At 42.7% G+C, this 20,889-nt stretch overlaps 1 protein-coding gene across 3 annotated transcripts in view; it reads left to right on the top strand.

Annotated features, from left to right (window-relative positions):
- The window catches only part of LOC125458394 (follistatin-related protein 5-like), a 526,135-nt gene that overhangs the window by 300,385 nt on the left and 204,861 nt on the right, over positions 1-20,889 (top strand). The window lies entirely within an intron of this gene.

Genomic DNA, 20,889 nt, shown 5'->3' with positions numbered 1-20,889 from the left:
ATTCTCCCTCAGTGTTAAGATGGATTGGAATCAGCTTTGATCTGCCGTAGACTGATGTTTTAGGAAAGTAGCATTGACTCAATACCAAGTACAGAATTTGAGCATGAGACCATAAAACAATAGACCTTTAGAAGTAGGAACAGGAGTAGGCCATTCAGTCCTTGCTCCAGCATGGCTGATCTGACAATCCTCACATCTACTTTGCTGCCCTTTTCTTGTAATCCACGATTCCCATACTGTTCAAGAATCTATCTATGTCAGCCTTAAATATATACAAGGACTCTGTCCCTACGGCTTTCTGTGACAAAGATTTCCAAAAGCTGTCAGCCCTCTGAGAGAAGAAATTCCTCTTCATCTTAGAATTTAATTGGCACCCCAGTGTTCTGAGACTATGTCCTCTGGAGCCAGACGCTCCCATGAAAGGAAACATCCTCTCAGCATTTACTCTGCCATGAGAAAGACCCCTCAAGAAGTAACATCTCATCTTTCACTTTGGCATTAAATTTACAGCTCTCTAGATTCAGCACCAAGTTAACAATTTCAAAATACAACCTATGTCACTATTTTTCTGAGCAGCAAATGTTACAATGGTTTTATTTTTCCCCTCATTCTATCGCTAATCAAGCTTCTGTTTCTTTACATTTTGGTCCACTATAGAATCACAGAATTGTTGCAGGGCAGAAAGGGATCTTTCAGCCCATTGTACCTGCACCAATTCTATTACCTCGTGACAATCTCATGCCTCTTCCCTAGACCCCAATATCACACCAATTTGCTTTGAACCATCACCTCTTCTGTTATCTACTCTCCTCTGCCTTCCACCCTATTGTATCCCTTCTCTTTTCTTTGTGACTTCCCATGAATAAATCCAGGGATTGAAAGGATAAGAAAAGCCTTCTGTGCAGTTAGGTCTTGGCTCTTGGCGAGGTTCTTCCATTTGGTACAGTTACAGACAAAGTACCTCAAACTGTTAAACTCTCGTAGGTGTGAACTAGCTCTGCTTTTTTATTAGCCGACACTTTGGTTGATTGCAACAAAAGTTAATCTTGAAAGGATCCCATTCCTTGTAGGTACCGTTCTCTGAGATCCTAATGAGTTTATGTTTTAAAAGGAGAAAATTTCACCAGACTTTTGCATATTAACAAAACAACTGTATTGATTTATTACCAAACATGAAAAATAGTCACGTACACATTGATTAGAAATGAGACTTGAATCCATAAAGGCAAAACTCAAAATAAAAAGTATTGTCCAGCCTCCATATCAGTTTCTGAAGAGCAGATTGTTAACCAGTGTCGTCATTTCCACTGGATGTTAGCAGTAACGTTCAAATAGTTCAGCAGTTGATTTTGAGATTCTTGGGTTTGTCGGTTGATTGAAACATTTCTTTCCAGATTTATTTCAGTAGTAGCTGACTCGCAGCACTCGGAATACACAAAAGTCTTTTCTCTTGTCTTTACCTATGCTGCAGGGATGTTTAAATAGCTGTTCTCACTATGATCCACACAGTACGTTAGCCCACAAACTGGGAAGTCAAGCCACTAACTCTCACATGTCAAGGCCGAAGCTTACTTTTAACACCTATCCCTTTGTTACCGACATGGGCAAAAGGCAAAAATGTTTCTCGTCTTCAGTGGGCTATCTTTTTTAATTATCATGTTCATAGTCTCATTTACTTATGAAGGTTACAAGTTTGGTTTGTAGTGCATTTAAAAAGCTTTTCTGACACCTCGTCAAGTGTGACATTCTCTCTCCTCTCTGTCCAGGTAATCACTAAATTTACACTGGCACTCAACCTTTGGCTCTATGCCCTTTTGTTTTAAAGAAGTTGCAGTTAAAGATCAATATGCCCCAGAGAGCCTGCCTTATCTACCTTCATTCCAGGCTGCAGTGATGCATAGGCTCGAGCAGTGTTGGTGGTGGCTATGGCTCCCAGAGGCTCTGAAATTACTGGAGAACTGCCATCCTTAGAATGGCTGACAACCCTGAGATGTAGGATATCCTCTCTGAAGATGCCATGAACCCTGATTCTGTCCAGTTAAGCACCTGATTGCTGCAAAAATTGAGTGGGGGGAACAGAACATCATGATGGTATTTCCCGCAGCTTCTCAGCCAGTGAATGGGCCCACTGCCATGAGATTTAAATTCCATATGTTTATTCTGTTTCTCTCTTCACCAATTCTCTGGAAGCTCTGAGTATTTCAAACATGTTTTGTTTCTTTTTCAGAATTCCAATAGCTGCATTCTTTGTTTTTTTGTGAAAATGTCCTTGCTGTTGAAGATGTTCACCTTGGTAATGAAAAAAGTAATTTTTGTGAAAATAAATCTAAATTGTACTCAAAAGAAGACAATATTATTTTAATTTCCAATTAGTGATACTGCCTATTGTATGTCAGTTAATAGGCAGCAGCCTGTTCCAGGAAATCTCCTGCTATCACCACACTGACATACCATTCAGTTGATAAACTTATCTAACACACACAGATCTGCAGAATAAATGAAAAGACATCTTAATATCTCACTGAACATTAAATAGATTTTCCACGAATTAATTTAAACACAAGAAAGGAAGAAACATAATTGCACCTTTGGGATATCATTCATTACAGATGTGAGCCTTGAATAGCGCGATGTTTTGTTTAAACATACTTTTATGCATCATTTTTAAATAAGAATATATCAGTCAGGATATTTTTTTCCAATCTTTGCACTTTAACTTTGCAGAAAAAAGACATGTAACTGATAACATGAACTTCAGAACAACGTTTGACTTACTACCCTTTGTGCTTGATGGAAATTGTTGTTTGTTGTCTTTCGAAATGCAGTGTCACATGACAAAGTGCTTGTAAAATGCTAGAGCAGGTTTGTATTTGAGGATTGTTGGAATGTCTGGATGAATTATCTTGATGCTATGTTGCTACCCATTAAATCTGTGCAATGCAGTGAACAAACCAATTCCATCTGCAACCCAAGCTGCAGATTATCGTTAAAACATGAAGCAGCTATATCTTCTCAACCTAGTCTTGGTTTGATACTGCTGGATGTAAACTACTTTTAACAAGATCGACTGTGAGCAGAATGTGCTGCAACAGTGCATAGGTGGAGTGCCTATTTAGCAAAGGTTATATGGTGACTCTTTATGTACTCATAAATCTGTTCAACATTCACTAAAATATATGAAGATATGTCTCCTTTTTCTATTTTATGAAGTAACTTCGCTCAGGGGACTGATTAAAATAAATGCTATTTACGAAAGTCTGCAAGCTGGGCTTGGTAAGCTGTTGCCTCTCATGATTTTGGACGGTACTGAAATTAAAGCTCTACAATGTTCTGCTATATAATGGAAACTGTCAACATCAAGATGAGAAATAGCAACTAGGCTGTGCCAGCATCTCATCCATTAAATTCTCTCTCATTGTAAAGCCACTATTAACATTGAGGCAGGAATTTGCGAAGTCTCTGGAGTTTGTTGTAAAGCTTTACATTTACTTCACAGCAAAAATTGATAATAGATGAAGTCTAAACTCTACTTTCAATTAAAGGATAATAGAACTGATGACTGATAAAGAGTGACACTCCATTGTTGAGAACATGTTTTTGGAGGCAGAGGTCCTCTAAATTCCAAGCCACAGGCCCTCAATGCAAGTTGTGGAGAATACTATATTGTCTTTGGCTTGAAACTGCATTGTAACCACTCCTCCTTTTGTGTAATATTATTCTTGCTTAATTTTGATTCAGAAATGTTGTATACAGATATTATTATTTATTTTGAAACACAGTTTAATGAGCTATAGCAAAAGATTCTAATACATACCAAAAATGGTGTGGCAATAATTTCGTGCAGCATTACATATCTCTCACTAAACAATTGTCAGCTCGGTGAACCAACCAACAACTCCAAGATATAGCTGCAGTTAATTTTGGTTTATTTTTCCACTATAAAACATTTTTAGACCATTGGGATCTCTTCAAGGTCGGAAATGACTTGTATAAGAGGGACGGGTTCCACCTGACTTTGTAGGGGACCAATATCCTTGCAGGGATATTTGCTGCTGCCATTCAAGAGGCTTTAAACTAGTCAGCACGGGCTGAGAACCGAAACGATCGTGTGAAAAGAGAAAAGCCTGAGGCTGATACAGCAGATAAGGGGAGCAAGTCAACTAGTCAAGACAAGAGCTTGGCAGAGAATGAGATTAGAGAGCGAAGTTAAACTGCATTTATGTCAATCCAAGAGGGCCGACAGGTAGGTGAATCTAGGGCATAGTCGGGAATGTGGGACTGGGATATCGTAGCAATTACAGAAATGTGGCTCAGGGATAGACAGAACTGGCAACTTAATGCTCTGGGATATGGATGCTATAGGAAGGATAGAAAGGGAGGCAAGAAAGGAGAAGGAGGGGCGTTTCAGGTTACGGACAACATTACAGTTAGACATAGTGAAGTGATGTGTATTGAATGGAGAAATAAGAAAGGGATGATCACCTTGTTTGGTTTGTATTATAGGCTCGTCAGTAGGAAATTGAGAAGCAAATATGGAAGGAGATTTTGGGCCCCATACCTCAGAAAGGATGTACTGACCCTGGAGGGGGCCCAGAAGAGGTTCATGAGAATGATCCCAGGAAAGAAAGGCTTAACATATTGAGGAACAATTGAGGACTTTGGGTCTGTGCTCCAAGGAGTTTAGAAGGATGAGGGGGATCCAACTGAAACTTATAGAATACTGAGTGACCCGGACAGAGTGGACATTGGGAATCTTTTTCCATTAGCAGGAGAGACTAGACTCAAGAGTACAGCCTTTAAGTAGAGGGAAGACCCTTTAGAATGGAGATGAGGAGAAACTTTTCAAGCCTGAGAGTCATAAATCTATGTAATTCTTGCCAAAGAAGGCTGTAAAGGCCAGGCCATTGAGTACATTTAAGACAGAGATAGATAGATTCATGCTTATCAAGGGGATCAAAGTTTACAGGGAGAAAGCAGGAGAATGGGGGTGAGAAAAATATCAGTCATGATTGAATAGCAAAGCAGATGTGATGGGCCAAATGGCCCAATTTCTGCTCCTATGTGTTATGGCCTTATAGTCTTTTGAGATCTCAGATGTCTCTAAGAATAACAGGGTTACAATGGTGGATTGCTAAACAGAGACTGGGATTGCCATAGCGTTAAGAGTTTGGATGAGGAGGAACTCGTTAAGTGTGCACAAGAACACTTTCCTATTCAATACGTAGACATGCCTACTAAAGCAGGAGCAATACTAGACCTTCTATTTGGAAATAAGGCAGGGGAAGTGACTGAGGTGTCATTGGGGGAACACTCTGGGGCAAATGATCATAATTCTATTAGTTTTGAAACAGCTATGGAAAAGACTAGAACAGATTAAAAGTTAAAGCTCTAAATTGGAGGAAAGCCAATTTTGATGTTATCAGACAAGAACTTTCAAAAGTTCATTGGGGAAGGCTATTTGCAGGTAAAGGAATGGTTGGGAAATAGGAGGCCTTGAAAAATTAGATAATGAGAGTTCAGAGGCAGTACCTTCCTGTTAGTGTGATGCGTAAGGCTAGTAGATGTAGGGAGTGCTGGATGACTAGACATATTGAGGCTCTGGTCAAGAAAGAAAAAGAGACATTCTTCCAGTTTGGACAGCTAGGGTCGTGTGCATCCCAAGATGGGTATGGTGTAGTAGATTACTTAAGAGAGAAATCTGGCGGGTCAAAAGGGGACATGAGTTAGCTTTGGCAAAAAGAGTTAGGGAGAATCCAGAGATTCTACAAGTACGTTAAAGGCAAAAAAGTAACTTGGAAGAGAATTGGACCCCGTAAAGATCAATTTAGCTATCTATGTACGGAACTACAGAAGATGAGTGAGACTAAATGAATATTTCTTGTAGCATTCACTGTGGAGAAAGATATGGAAGCTGGGGATCTTGAAGAAATAAATAGTGATGTCTTGAAAAAAGTTCATGTTACAGAAGAGGAGGTGCTAGAGGCCAATAAGTACACAAAGATAGATAAGTCCCTGAGAACTGATCAAGTGTTCTCCAGAACTTTATGGGAACCTAGGGAAGTGATTGCTGGACCCCTTTCTGAGATATTTGCATTATCGATAGCTGCAGGTGTGGGCACTGGAAGACTGGAGGTTGGTTAATGTAGTACCATCATTTAAGAAAGGCTGTAAGGAAAAGCCAGGAAACAATAGACTGTCGAACCTTACATCGGTGGTGGGTACGTTGTTGGAGGGGATTCTGAGGGATAGGACTAACATGCATTTGGAAAGGCTAGGACTGATTAGGGGTAGTCATCATGGCTTGTGTCTCACACTGATTTGATTGAGTATTTTGAAGAGATGAAAAATGATTGATAAAGGCAGAGCAGTAGACATTGGGTATATGGACTTCAGCAAAGTGTTTGACAAGGTTTTCTATAGTAGGTTACTTAGCAAGGATTGATCACATGGGATCCAGGGGAGGAGCTAGCCAATCAGAAACAAAATTGGCTTGAAAGTAAGGAACAGAGGATGATGGTAGAAGGTTGCTTTTCGGACTGGACGCCTGTGACCTGCTGTGTACCACAAGGATCGGTGCTGCGCCCACTGCTTTATATCATTTATATGAATGATTTGGATGTAAATATCAGAGGAATGGTTAGTAAGTTTGCAGATGACATCAAAATAGCTGGTATAGTGGACATTGAAAAAGGTTATGTCAGAGTAGAACAGGACCTTCATTAGATGTGCCGATGGGCCAAAGAGTGGCAAATGGAATTTAACTTAGGTAAGTGTGAGGCGTTACATTTTGGTAAGGCAAGCCAGGGCAGGACTTATACAATTAATGGTGGAGCCCTGGGGAATGTTGCCAATCAGAGACCTGAGGGTGCAGGTGAATAATTCCTTAAAAATAGATTTGCAGGTAGACAAGATGGTAAAGAAGGCATTTGGAGTGCTTATCTTCATTGGTCAGCACATTGAGTGTAGGAGTTGGGACGTCATGGTGTGGCTGTACAGGACATTGATGAAGTTACTTTTAGAAAACTACACAATAATTCTGCTCACCTTCCTATAGGAAGGATATTATTAAATCTGAGAGGGTGCACAAAAGTTTTGCAAGGATATTGCCAGGACTGGAGGGTTTGAGTTATAGGGAGAGGCTCAATAAGCTGGGGCTTTTTTTTTGGAGTTTTGGAGGCTGTGTGGTGACATTATAGAGATTTATAAAATCATGAGGGGCGTGGTTAGGGTGAATAGCCATGGTCTTTTTCCTAGAGTGGTGGGGGAAGGTTTAAAGTGAGAGGGGAAAGACTTAAAAAAGGACCTGAGGGGTGACATTTTCATGCAGAGGGTGGAAAAAACTGCCAGAGAAGGTGGTGGAGGCTGGTACCTTTACAACGTTTAAAAATCATCAAGATAGGTACGTGAATACGAAGGGTTTAGAAGAACATGGGCCAAATGTGGCAACGGAAGTGGGATGCCTGGTCAGTGTGGATGAGTTTGACTGAAGGGTCTGTTTCTGTGCTATATAACTCCATTAATCTAGAACAAAAAATGCAACATCTGAACCGGAAACTGGAACTAGATTTTTACTAGTTCTATATATCATGCATCTCCTGAGTTGAAATGCAGACTTTGAAATCAAGGGATACTTGTATGCCACAAGAGTTTGATTTAAATTGAGGTATTCTCTGTGTTTCACCAATTGCCACAGAGTTTAGATGGGCCTTACATCTTTAATGGAATCATTGTCAAATAAATTATTAGGTTGAAGAGGAACAGACATAATTAGAAGGGAGAGTGATAGGTGGAGCACAGAACACTTGTGACCAGCAGAATTTTTATTGGCCTTCCAGCCATCTCCCCACTGGCAGCTGCTGCACAAGTGTGGAGCCAATGCACCCAGCTTGTATTAGAAACACAGTCAGACTCCTCTGCACTTTCAACTTGGGACAATGCAGACATGACCAGGCTCTCCATCTCAACCTGACAATCTGCCTCCAACCCTTAGAAGTTAAAACTGATGTCAGTTAACTTTCTGATGACAAGAACACCCTTGGCACATCCAGCCAGTCTACATAGAGGGTTTCCCCACCAAACCTCAAGAGTAGGTGGCCTGAATAGATACTGCTGAGTAGATGCCCTCCATGCCAGCTATGAAACCAGGGAGAGCAATAAAATTAATGAGAGGGAGAGAAAGAAGAAAATCTAGTGAGGGCACTCTGGTTAAATGAGTGAAAATGACATGCATATTGTTCTCAGTTTATGCATAAATGTTGCTGATTTTAGCACATACTTGGCACTAAGTACATTTTCACACCATCCAGCAACACGTTGTGGCTCCATAGATAGAGGTCCTCAGTAAGACCCTCCTGGAAGCAGGGGGAGCAATGTATGTACATATCGTTAGGTCAAGCTAACTTCCCGTGTGCACGGGGTTGATCAGTTGTTCAGCAGCAATGTGCAGGGAGGTGCAATGTACAGAGAGGTTTAAGCTGTTGGAAGTCAGGACCATAGGCAGCCTTTAGGTCTATGTCCACTATCTTTCATAGATCTGTGGCCAATACTGTTTCCCTTGAAAAACCCTCTGATTAGTGATTGCTGCAGCCACCCCCTCACTGTTTGAGTCACTTACTGTACCCACTTTAAGTGTGCTCATAGCTGTCTTCTTCCCCTTTGCATTCTACCACATTCCAGCATAATGGAAGGTGACAATGAGTGCTCTTCTTCCAGTGGCATCTCGCCTTGGCTTGAATGTGTCACTAATCCTTGAACATCTGAATTCTCTTCTAGTAGCCCATCCCATATACCCACAGGCTTCATACTTCTCCATGTCCTCAGCCGGCTCCTGGAATATGAGGTGACCACCATACCTGTAGTGGTCAGACACTGCCTCCCACCTTGAAGCCAGGATGCTCCTGACCATGGGTGACTATCCCCTACTGCATTACACCTTTACCAGCCATGCCTTACCAATCCCTCCCCTTCTAAATTATACTGCACCCTTTCCCCAGAGAACTGATGCCTTAGTGCTGGAGGGTAACTTGCTGAGACTCAATCCAATGGCATGGGCTGGACTTTAGGGATTCTATTAAAAAAGAATAATTACAGAGTACAAACAGGCCCTTCAGCCCTACAAGTCCACACCAACATTCAGAGCATCCCATACAGACCCCATCCCCCTATAACCCACCTAATCTACACATCCCTGAATACTATGGGCAATTCAGCATGGCCAATCCACCTAGCCTGCACATCTTTGGGCTGTGAGAAGAGACCGGAGCACCCGGAGGAAACCCATGCAAACACAGGGAGAATGTGCAAACTCCACACATTCACCAGAAGGTGGAATTGTACTCACATTCCCCCCGATTCTCCTTAGTTTCTGTGGACAGACCTGACGGACTGTCTGGTCCTTCTCCTTGACTAACATAACTAAATAGCAACATATGCCGAAACCCTGACTGGGGTGTACTCAACTCCCCAGCCGTGGGTTCCCCAGACTGGTTGCTACAGTGCCAAAGGACTGATAGTGACCCACTTCTCATGGATTGCAGAGCTACAGACTCCCTAGCTGGATGTCTGACAATGGTCAACTTGTTGCACTCCCAGAAGAGGCTGCCCTTAACTTACCGTACCCAGCAGCCCCTCCCCCACCACCCACAAACTGATGGATACCTCCATGGACTTTATTGAAAATTATTCTAACAGTTGTATATATGGCAGCTTGCTCACTGCACATTCTGCATAAGCCACTGGCAGATTGAGCAGGCATAATTAACATAGCACACTGCCATTCTACGAGATGTAGGCTGCCTTGGCAACAAGGCAAGCTATTTATGGTTTTTATCGTTGCAATAACTGGCATTGACAAGACAAAGTAAAGCAGGGACACTGTGAACACGCAGGTATTCACTCAATCAGTGAGTGGTAAAAGTCTGAGAGCTGGGTGCCTGCCACAAAATGTCCTTTTTGCAGCATTTAAATGCCCATTGCTGATAAACCCTACAACCCAAGCCTGTGCTGGCAGAGTGAACTGCCAGTGCATCGGAGAGCCATCGTGACATGTTGACAGATGCCAGCTTCGTGGATGAGAGCGGTGTGCAACTCTTGCCCTTGGTTCATGAATCAGCTGTGGTTGAGTCATAGACGACTTGGAAGTTGTACAGAGCAAGCTGAGCATGTGAGATACCTAGTCTTATTTGCTTGATGCGTTCATCTAATGTAAAGTTTGTCTGGTGAATTTGATAAAATGGGAGGCTGAATATTACTGAGGTGAGTTGTGCCTTTAAGAAGGCATTTAACAATCAATAATTGCTGCCAATTGGCATCTTGCCATTGCCTAATAAGAATCCACTACATTGCTTGTTGAAATTATAAAAGATAGCATGGGTTGCTCTCGATGAGATGAGCCTCATTGCACTTGTTTTCCATGTTCCTTCTAAGTTTCCCAGCCCCGCAGCTGCTCCGACGTTCACAGATGTTGGTTGGTGTGTCGAGGCTGTGCCAACGCAGCCATGTCCAGTTTCTCTAGCTGCTGCTGCTGCACACAGACCTCAGAGCTTTGTGCAGTGCCTGCAGAATTTAAGGGAGTGTAGCTTGTTGTCTGATTGTGCCATATATTTTCCAATCACCACATCCCTCAAGATCTCATAACATTCCACCTGTAGGCAATAATGCTGTGCATTTGAATCCCTTCTCATTTTGTCTAGCGCCATCACAGGGACAGTATCCATGGCTGCTGACCTTGATAAACAGGTAATCAGACTCTTCCATAACAAATCTATTTTAAGTAAACACTGCCTGGATTCTTCCTTCACCTACTGGCTCTTAGAAGACATTAGTGTTCCAACCTGCCTCTAGATCCTTTGTGCTGGTTTGGCCTCTGGTACTATTCCCTCACTTCTGTAGACCTACAGGCTGGTTGCTATTCCTCCCTTTGTTACTGTTGCTCATTTTAGTCTCATCTGAGTCCAAGTTAACATCGGTGACACTTTTGCTAGTCAAATAGATCAGAACAAATGCAAATTACACTTTTACAGCCTCCAAAGTGTGGTGTGCCCCTCAAAGTTGCAAACATGATTTCTCAAGCACAAATACTATGAATCATTCCTTTTAGAAAAGCAGCTCAGGAAGGAGCTAAAAAGGTGTAGAGTTGGATGAACACAGCAGGCCAAACAACATCAGAGGAGCAGGAAGGCTGACATTTCGGGTCTAGGTCCTTCTTCAGATTCTACAGCATTGGCAGTTCCTGTTGTCTCAGGAGGGAGCTGTTGGGGGCCAGTACTCATTTTCCATTATATCTTCAGCTCCTTCAATTGCGGTTGTGTTCTTGCCTTGTTTCTACTGATGAGTTCCAGAAAGCCCATATACCAACAGTTAATAAAAGCCATGTTAATATTACTGTAACTGACTGATTTATGTACTAAAATAGGCAAATCACCTTTACAAAGGAGTTTGTGCTTACTGAGCTGAAGTGGTCGCAGACAAATTCCCAAAACACTCAGATTTTTCCAGGAATTAAACCCCACACAAATTGACACATTTTAAAATAGCTTGCCCTCTCACCCCCTTATAATTGTTGCAAGTGTTTTATGAAGAGTGAATGCATAATTGTGCTCTCAAGCTTCAACTTTAGATATTCCATTTACTTTTTGGCTTCTTCTAATCGAGGGACAATAGCTTTAAGATCAGAATCATTGCATTTTATTTCGGGGTGCAGTGCTTAGCACTGCTGCCAAACAGCACCAGGGACCCAGGCCCGATTCTAACCTTGGATGACTGTCTGTGCAGAGTTTGTAAATTCTCCCCAAGTCTGTAGGTTTCCTCCCACAAAGATGTGCAGGTTAAGTGGATTGGCCGTGCTAAATTGCCCATAGCGTGCAGGCTAGGTGAACTAGCTGTCGTACATGTGGAGTTACAGGGAAAGGATCTGTGTTGTAGGTATGGGTGGGATGCTTTTTGGATGGTCAGTGCAGACTCAATGGGCTGAATAGCCTGTATGTGCACTGAAGGAATTCTATGCTATGATTCTGTGCCTCTTGTTGAATTGAGTTCCTTAAATAAAATCAAAGATTTAAGTTTGATTTTGAAGATGTGTCGGATTAGAATCTGTCCTTTCATCCTAAAATGTAGATTTTATCCAACACAGATGGATGAAATTGAAAACAATCCCTCCGTCAACTGTGAAAATCCAATAATGGATATCTTTCAGTCATTCAAACACAGTTCCCATTGGGCATGGCTCCCCTGCAGAATAATTGCATATGTTGGCAAGGACTGTGTAAAGAGCTGATTTAAACTTCCGCACACCTCTTTCAAATAGTATCTGCTGTGTCCCACACCTGGATATATCTCTCAAAGTGTAGAGCCCTGAAAAATGTTGAACCTATACAATAAAAATGTTGCATTTTGAAATTATTTTACTCATTTAACATTGCAACGGATACATCTTTCCTCTGGCACCTTTCTGTGAGAACTCTCTAAAATGAGAATGATGCAGTAAGAAAGAATGCTGAGGAGTAAGCTTCAACACCCTGAACAATGCTTCTACTGCCTGGGCTGCTCAGAGAATGCTCTGTAATGCTTACAAAATTGAGTGCTAAATTTGTTCTGGTCGATGGTAACTTTGCTATCATAAAGGCACAGCCCTTTCCACCAGGTGTTCAGAGGCAGCGTAAGGAGTAGGAAAAGGATTCAGGAAGAAGGGCCCAGGAGTCTTTATGCTCTGGCTGGGGTAACTGAGCCAGCCCCCTAACTCGCCTTCTCATTTGCTAACAGTGTCATCTCTACCAACATCGCAGTTGCTCATGACAATTGAGATAGTGCCAGTGTGAAGCCATCGAGGAGGATTCTGAGGTGAGTCAGTCCAGCCACCATGACTGCTAGTTTTGAGGAGTAGTGTTACCTTGATCAGCAGCCAGGGAAAGGGAAGGAGAGAGGCAAATGGAGGAGCAAGTGATTGGAGCAGGTAAAAACTCAAGTGTGATGCATTGACCTCGATCCTACACAGGGAACTGTACTTCATCACATCACAACGTCAAAAGTGGTAAGTGCAGTCGGGTGATCCTTTTTCTATCTTACCTTTCCACAGTTTTCATTAATTTTTATACCTATCCAGTTTTAGGATAATAAGATTTAGGCTAGTGATTGAATAATACTGTACTGGGATTTAGAATAATAGCTAGACTGTTGTTAACTGAATAGTGTATTTAGTGTTTTCTAGTGAGAATCTAACACTAAGGATTCTAACAACTGGAACCATTTAGGAGCCATATAAATTAATTTAGTAGAAATTTATTTTAATTAACTAGTTGCTAGAGGGTAAAGATAGCAGTCAGCAGGGTAGAGATAACACAGTGTGGAGCTGGATGAACACAGCAAGCCAGGCAGCATCAGAGGAGCAGGAAAACTGACATTTCGGATCAGATCTGACTCCAGCATCGGCAATGCTTACTATCTCTGAGTCAGCACGATAGTATGCATTTCTTCGGGAATGGGGGAGGTCAGAGACAGTTTGAACATCCCAGATGACTACATCAGCAGGAATTGTGTCCAATTGCAGCTCCTGTCAGAGGATGGATCATTTGGAGGAGCAATTGGGCACATTTAGGAACATGCAGGAGGTGGGAAGCTTCATAGACTGGAGATATAGAGACATGGTCTCTTCCAAGGTTCAGACAGACTGCTGGGTGACTGCCAGAAGGGGCAGGCAGGAGTCCCCTGTGGCTATCACTCTTTAAGAAGTATACTGGTTTGGAGACTGTTGTGGGGGAATGACCTTTCAGGGAATGAGGAACAGCATCAGCCAGAACGATACCACCGCAGCTGGCTCTGCATCACAGTACAAGAGTACAAAGTTGCAGTAGACCAGTGGCAATAGGGAACTCCATAGTTAAGGGCATAGATAGGTATTTCTGTAGCTGCAAAAGAAAGCCCAGGATAGTGTGTTGTCTCCCCGGTACCAGGGTCAAGGATGTCACCGAGTGGGCACAGGATATTCTCAAAAGAGTACTCCTTGGGTGAAAGTTCTAAATTCGGGGAAGGCTAACTACAACTATATTAAGCAGGAACTGGGACATGTAGATTGGGGGTGGCTGTTTGAGGGTAAATCCACATCTGTCATGTAGGAATCTTTTAAAGGTCTATTGGTTAGAAATCAGGACCAGCACATGCCTGTGAAAATGAAGAACAAGGACGGCAAGATTTGGGAACCTCGATCCAAGAGAAATTGTGTGGTTAGTCGAAAAGAAAAAGGAGATGTATATAAAGTTTACGAAACTGAAGACAGTCAGAGCCTTCAAAAAATATAAAGAATACTGGAAAATACTTAAACAAGAAATTAGGAGGGCTAAAAGGGCCAGAAAATGTCTTCAGTGAATAGGATTAAGGAAAATCCCAAGGCGTTTTATCCATATATAAAAAGCTAAAAGGTACCTAGGGAAATGGTTGGCTCCTCAAAAATAAGAGGAAATTTATGCATGGTACTTGAGTAATTGAATGAGTAATTGGTAGTCACAATGGAGAAGGACATGGTAGATGGTGAGTTGTGAGAGGGGTGTGGTTTATATTCTAGGGCATATTGGTCATAAAAAGGAGGACGTGTCAAGTTTTTTTTGAAAAGTATTAAAGTAGACAAGTCCACAAGAATTGATGGGATCTATCCTAGAATACTGAGGGAGGTGACGGAGGAAATTGCTGGGGCATTGTATGAAATGCTTGCATCCTCTATGTTCACAAAAGAGATCCCAGAGGACTGGAGTTTAGCCAATTATGATCTTTCGTTTAAGAAATGCACCGGGGATAATCCAGGAAATTACAGGCCTATGACTCCTAAGTCGGCGATGGAGAAATCATTGGAGAAAATTGTTAGGGACAGGATTTACTCACATTTGGAAAAATATGAACTAATTAGATATAGGCAGCATGGCTTTATGGTCTCACAAACTTAGTTGAGGTTTTTGAGGAAATGACATGATTGATGAGGGCAGGGAGGTGATGTTGTCTGCTTGGACTTCAGCAAGGGCTTCAACAAGGTCTCTCATGGTGGGCAGATACAGAAGGTGAATTCACATGGGATCAGCATTAAACTGTTAAGATGGACACAGAACTGGCTTAGTCATTCTCATAGTTGATCTGTGAACAGTGGTGTTCTGCAGGGATCAATGCTGGGACCCCTATTGTTTGCAGCATATAAATGATTTGGAAGAGAATCTAAGTGGCTTGATTGGTAAGTTAATGGATGACACAATGATTGGAGGAGCTGCAGATAGTGAGGAAAATTGCCAGAGATCACAGCAGGATATAGATAGGCTTGAGGCTCAGGCAGAGAAATGGAAAATGGAATTTAAACCAGACAAATGCAAGGTGTTGCGTTTTGGAAGGTCTAGTACAGGAGGGAGCTATATTAAATGGCAGAAGCCATAGAGATTCTAACATAGAGGGATCTAGGCAGAGGGATACAGGCACGCAGTTCCCTGAAAGTGGTATCACTAGTGAATAAGGTGGTTAAGAATTTGTATGAAATGCTTGCCTTCATTGGTCAGGCATAGAATATTTTTAAAAAAGTTGTGTTGCAGCTGTACAGAACTATAATTAGGCCACATTTGGAATATTGCTTACAGTTCTTGTCACAACACTACCACAAGGATGTGGAGGTGTTGGAAAGGGTATGGAAACACATGGCCAGGATGACGCCTGGTTTGGAAGGTAGTAGCTATGAGGACAGATTAAGAAAGTGTGGAGCTGGATGAACACAGCAGGCCAAGCAGCATCTTAGGAGCACAAAAGCTGATGTTTCGGGCCTAGACCCTTCAGCAGAAAAAGGGGGCGTGGAGAGGGTTCTGAAATAAATAGTGAGAGGGGGGAGGCAGATCAAAGATGGATAGAGGAGAAGATAGGTGGAGAGGAGAGTATAGGTGGGGAGGTAGGGAGGGGACAGGTCAGTCCAGGAAGGACGGACAGGTCAAGGGGGCAGGATGAGGTTAGTAGGTAGGAAATAGAGGTGCGGATTGAGGTGGGAGGCGGGGATAGGTGAGTGGAAGAACAGGTTAGGGAGGCGAGGACGAGCTGGGTTAGTTTTGGGATGCAGTGGGGGAAGGGGAGATTTTGAAGCTTGTGAAATCCCCATTGATACCATTGGGCTGCAGGGTTCCCAAGCGGAATATCAGTTCCTGTTCCTGCAATCTTCGGGTGGCATCAGTGTGGCACTGCAGGAGGCCCAGGATGGACATGTCGCCTGAGGAATGCGAGGGGAAGTTGAAATGGTTCACGACTGGGAAGGTGCAGTTGTTTGTTGCGAACCGAGCGGAGGTGTTCTGCAAAGCGGTCCCCAAGCCTCCGCTTGGAGAGATTAGTTTGTTTTTGCATGAACGACAGAAGCCGGGAGAGCGACCTGACAGAAGTTTACAAAATTTTGAGAGGCATTAATAGAATGGAGTCTTTTTCCTGGGGTAGAAATAAGGGACATAGGTTTAAGGTAAAGGTGGGAAAGTTTAGAGAAGATGTGAGAAGGAAGTTTTTTTTACATAGATGGTGGTAGGTGCCTGGAAAACACTGCCAATGAAGGTGGTGGAGGCAGATTTAGTTGAAACATTTAAGAGATGTTTTGACAGCTACATAAATAGGCTTGGAATAAAGGGATGTGGACTGTGTGGAGGCGAAAGGTTTTTTGTTTGGTAAGGCATCATGTGTCAGCACAGGCTCAGTGGATCAAAGGGTCTGTTCCTGTGCTGTTCTGTTCTTTATTCTTTAAAATGTCCTTACATTTCAATGCATCTGTGGTACACCGGCACTCATGAAAACAGCTTTAAAATAAAAATCACCTACAAAAAAAAAACAAAACTATTTTATCCAAAAACACTTCCAAAAACACAGAACAGTAATGCACACAGTGAAGCTTAGTGCATTGACAAGCCTGCTTGTGAGAATATTTTCAATGTAAAAGAGCATGGAGGATTGGACCACCAACATAGCGCAGGACTTCATCCAAAGTCTGGAGCCCATGCTTCCCGATGTGAGAATGGTGGCCAAACCCATGACAACTTGTGGACCTAGCTGTGATCCACAACTGCTAGTTCCTGTCACACTTTCTACTCGAGCACTAGCAGAAGCCATGCAACATCTCAATGCTCTCATGGAAGCTTAGCATGAGAGCAAAAGATCTCAGCTTGTTGTCTTACAAGGTCAACTTGATGCCATGCAGATTTAAACTGTGAATACCTCACTCTGTTTCCCTAACCCTATTGCTGTCAAATACATCTCCATCAAATAACATCTGTTATCACATTCGGCAAATGAGCAGGTTCTTCTTCCTGACTGTCCCTCACTATGGGTTCTGTTGTTTCATACGTTCATTATGCTTCTAACTTTAAATTGTCCTGAATTGGGAGCATTGTTGAGTTGATTGAGGAGGCAGTTAGACAGCATAGTGATTGGGTAACTGCTGTTGAAGAACCACTTGGATTGTTTTGTTGATACATTATCTGATGAGCTATCACAACTTTTGTTATAACAATATAACACCAACTTAAATTTGACTCTTTTAAAGCCAGTAGCATTGGGAATTGAACTCTTAATTTCAAATACCCATGTGAGCATAATGAGCTTTGAAGTCAGGTTTAATGCAGAGGAAAGCTCCATTCCTCCCCCACAACTTCAGAAATATTTCCATTTTGCCACTTTAGTCAAACCTATGGCGCAGACACCCTATTAGTTGTGTAAGAGTCTTATCCATTACACGTTGAATAAAAGTCAAGAATAACTCGTGGGATGTGAACAGTCAAAAGCGACTTTAATTGCATCAGCTTGAGTTGGATCTGAATTGTTCAATGTCTAACCCCTCATGCCACCGAGTCTTCCAGTGAAACAGGTTTTCACGTTACATAATGTTCATTTTGTCTATTTACCATACAAGCAGCGTATAATGCCACACGCAGTTTACAAACAACAAGTCTCATTGTTTATCCTAGCATCACTACAATGCAGAAAGAAGCGATTTGGCACATTGAATCTGCACCAACCCTCCAAAGCACATCCCAGCTACCCACAGCCCACAACACTATTGCCGTAACCCTGCATTTCCCATTGCTAATCCATCCAGCCTGCACATCCCTAGACACTATGGGCAATTTAACATGGCCAATCCACCTAACCTGTTTGTCTTTGGACTGACGAAGTAACCTGCAGCACCCAGCAGAAACCTACGCAGACATGGGGAGAATGTACAAACTCCACACAGACAGTTGTCCAAAACTGGAATCAAGCCTCGCTCCCTGGTGCCAGAGGAAATAATGCAAACCACTGAGCCACCGTGCCATCCCAAAGTTAAGTTTGTAATGATATTCAGATTCTCCTTTTACTTTATTTCACCACTGATAATTAAAGGCAACTTTTCAGATAGAATTATTTTACCAGCCCTAGAATTATTTTACCAGCCCTTCTAACGAATTGCAAAGGTCAATGTTTGCACTTGCTGCATGGATTGTTAGAAAGGAAAGCCTTTGTGGTAATTGTCAGCAACAATTTATGGAAGAAACTGGATTTCTCCACTTGAGTTTGAGACCTCTCAGTGAAGAAGATAATTGAAGAGTTCAGATTAATGATCTGTCATAACAACTTAGTTTAAAATCATTACTGACCTTTATGGGAGTATGCAGGTTTGATAAATGTGGTTCATTATAGAGTTTTGACTTGAAAATAACAGCATCTCACATACTGTGTCAAAGAAAGACAATCATGCGTTATTTCTTTAAAATTGTCAATGAATTATCTGCTTAAGGGTGTTGAAATACTAAGTAGAATTTATTATAATGACATTGCTGGCCAAAATAACCATCTACAATGACCCTCAAAATGAGTGAAATCCTTTGAAGTGCAATTATGCATTACCTATTAGAAACTCATATTGTCGTGACATAATTAATTGCTATGTTTGTGTCAATTCACATTATTGTACAATATGGTGTATAGCAGGGGGTAAACTCACAACACCAAATATTGTGTCAAAGCACTTGACGTTAAATCGGTGGAAAACGAGAAAAGAGAAGTGGTGTCATTTCAATTTATTTTTGTGTGAATGCCCCCAAAACAACAGTACAGGGTGCATTTTTTCTTTGAAAAATTATTGAAATTAAATCAAACTTTAGGAACTATGATCCAGTCTAGCTATTAAATTTCAAATCCAATATATTCCTCGTTCTACTTTGCTAAATTTAGAAAGGTAACTTAAGTTTACAAGTTTCATTACTTGTTTGCAAAATAAGGATTGACACATTTAGAAGTAATAATGACATAATTTGAACTTTCCACAAAGAAAGCCACATCCCATTTCAAAATAATGTTTTACAAAGCTTTAAAATGATATTTACTGATAAATAGGTTTAATTTTTTGTCAAAGATAACACAGCATAGAGCTGGATGAACACAGCAGGCCAAGCAGCATCTTAGGATGTTGTTTCGGACCGAGATCCTTCTTCAGAAATGGGGGAAGGGAAGGGGGTTCTGAAATAAATAGGGAGAGGGGGAAGGCGGATCGAAGATGGATAGAGGAGAAGATAGGTGGAGAAGAGACAGACAAGTCAAAGAGGTGGGCATGGAGCCAGTAAAGGTGAGTGTAGATAGGGAGGTAGGGAGGAGATAAGTCAGTCCAGGGAGGACAAACAGGTTAAGGGGGCGGGATGAGGTTCGTAGTTAGGAGATGGGGGTGGGGCTTGAGGTGGGAGGAAGGGATGGGTGAGAGGAAGAACAGGTTAGGGAGGCAGGGACGAACTGGGCTGGTTTTGAATTGTGGTAAGGGGAGGGGAGATTTGAAGCTTGTGAAATCCACATTGATACCTTTGGGCTGCAGGGTTCCCAAATGGAATATGAGTTGCTGTTCCTGCAACCTTCGGGCGGCATCGTTGTGGCACTGCAGGAGGTGCAGGATGGACACGTTGTCTAAGGAATGGGAGGGGCAGTCGAAATGGTTCACGACTGGTAGGTGAAGTTGTTTATTGCGTACCCAGGGTAGGTGTTCTGCAAAGCGGTCCCCAAGCCTCCGCTTGGTTTCCCCAATGTAGAGGAAGCCACACCGGGTACAGCGGATGCAGTATACCACATTAGCAGACGTGTAGGTGAACATCTGCTTAATGTGGAATATCTTCTTGGGGCCTGGGATGGGGGTGAGGGGGGTGGTGTGGGGGCAGGTGTGGCACTTCGTCCGGGGAAAGTGCCGGGTGTGGTGGGGTTGGAGGGCAGTGTGGAGCGGACAAGGGAGTCGCGAAGAGAGTGGTCCCTCCAGAAGGCAGACAAGGGTGGGGATGGAAAATTGGCTTGTGTGGTGGGGTCGGAGTGCACATGGCGGAAGTGTTGAAGGATGATGCGTTGTATCCAGAGGTTGGTGGGGTGGTACGTGAGGATGAGGGGGATTCTTTTTTGGTTGTTTTTGCGGGGACAGGGTGTGCCTCATCCTGTGAGCAAATGTGGTGGAGGTGAAGGAATTGTGAAGGGGGGATAGAATTTTTGCAGGAGGGTGGGTGAGAGGAGGTGTATTCTAGGTAGCTACGGGCTTGCCACCAATTTGCAATCCGACCCCACCACCAAAGACATTTTTCCCCCCCGACCCTTGTCTGCTTTCCTGAGGGGCCATTCTCTTCATGAGTCCCTTGTCCGCCCCAGACTCCCCTCCAACCCCACCATGCCAGGCACTTTTCCCTGCAACCGCAGGAAGCGCTACACCTGCCCCAATACCTCCTCCCTCACCCCCATTCCAGGCCCCAAGAAGACTTCCCACATCTTGGGGGAAGATGTTCACCTGCACATCTGCCAATGTGGTATACTGCATTCACTGTATCTGTTGTGGCTTCCTCTACATTGGGGAAACCAAGCAGAGGCTTGGGGATCGCTTTGCAGAACACCTCCGCTCGGTTCACA

Source organism: Stegostoma tigrinum, chromosome 13 (assembly GCF_030684315.1).
Source record: "Stegostoma tigrinum isolate sSteTig4 chromosome 13, sSteTig4.hap1, whole genome shotgun sequence".
Taxonomy (NCBI): domain Eukaryota; kingdom Metazoa; phylum Chordata; class Chondrichthyes; order Orectolobiformes; family Stegostomatidae; genus Stegostoma; species Stegostoma tigrinum.
The sequence above is the reverse complement of the archived record's forward strand: the minus strand, read 5'-3'. Positions and strand labels throughout refer to the sequence as shown.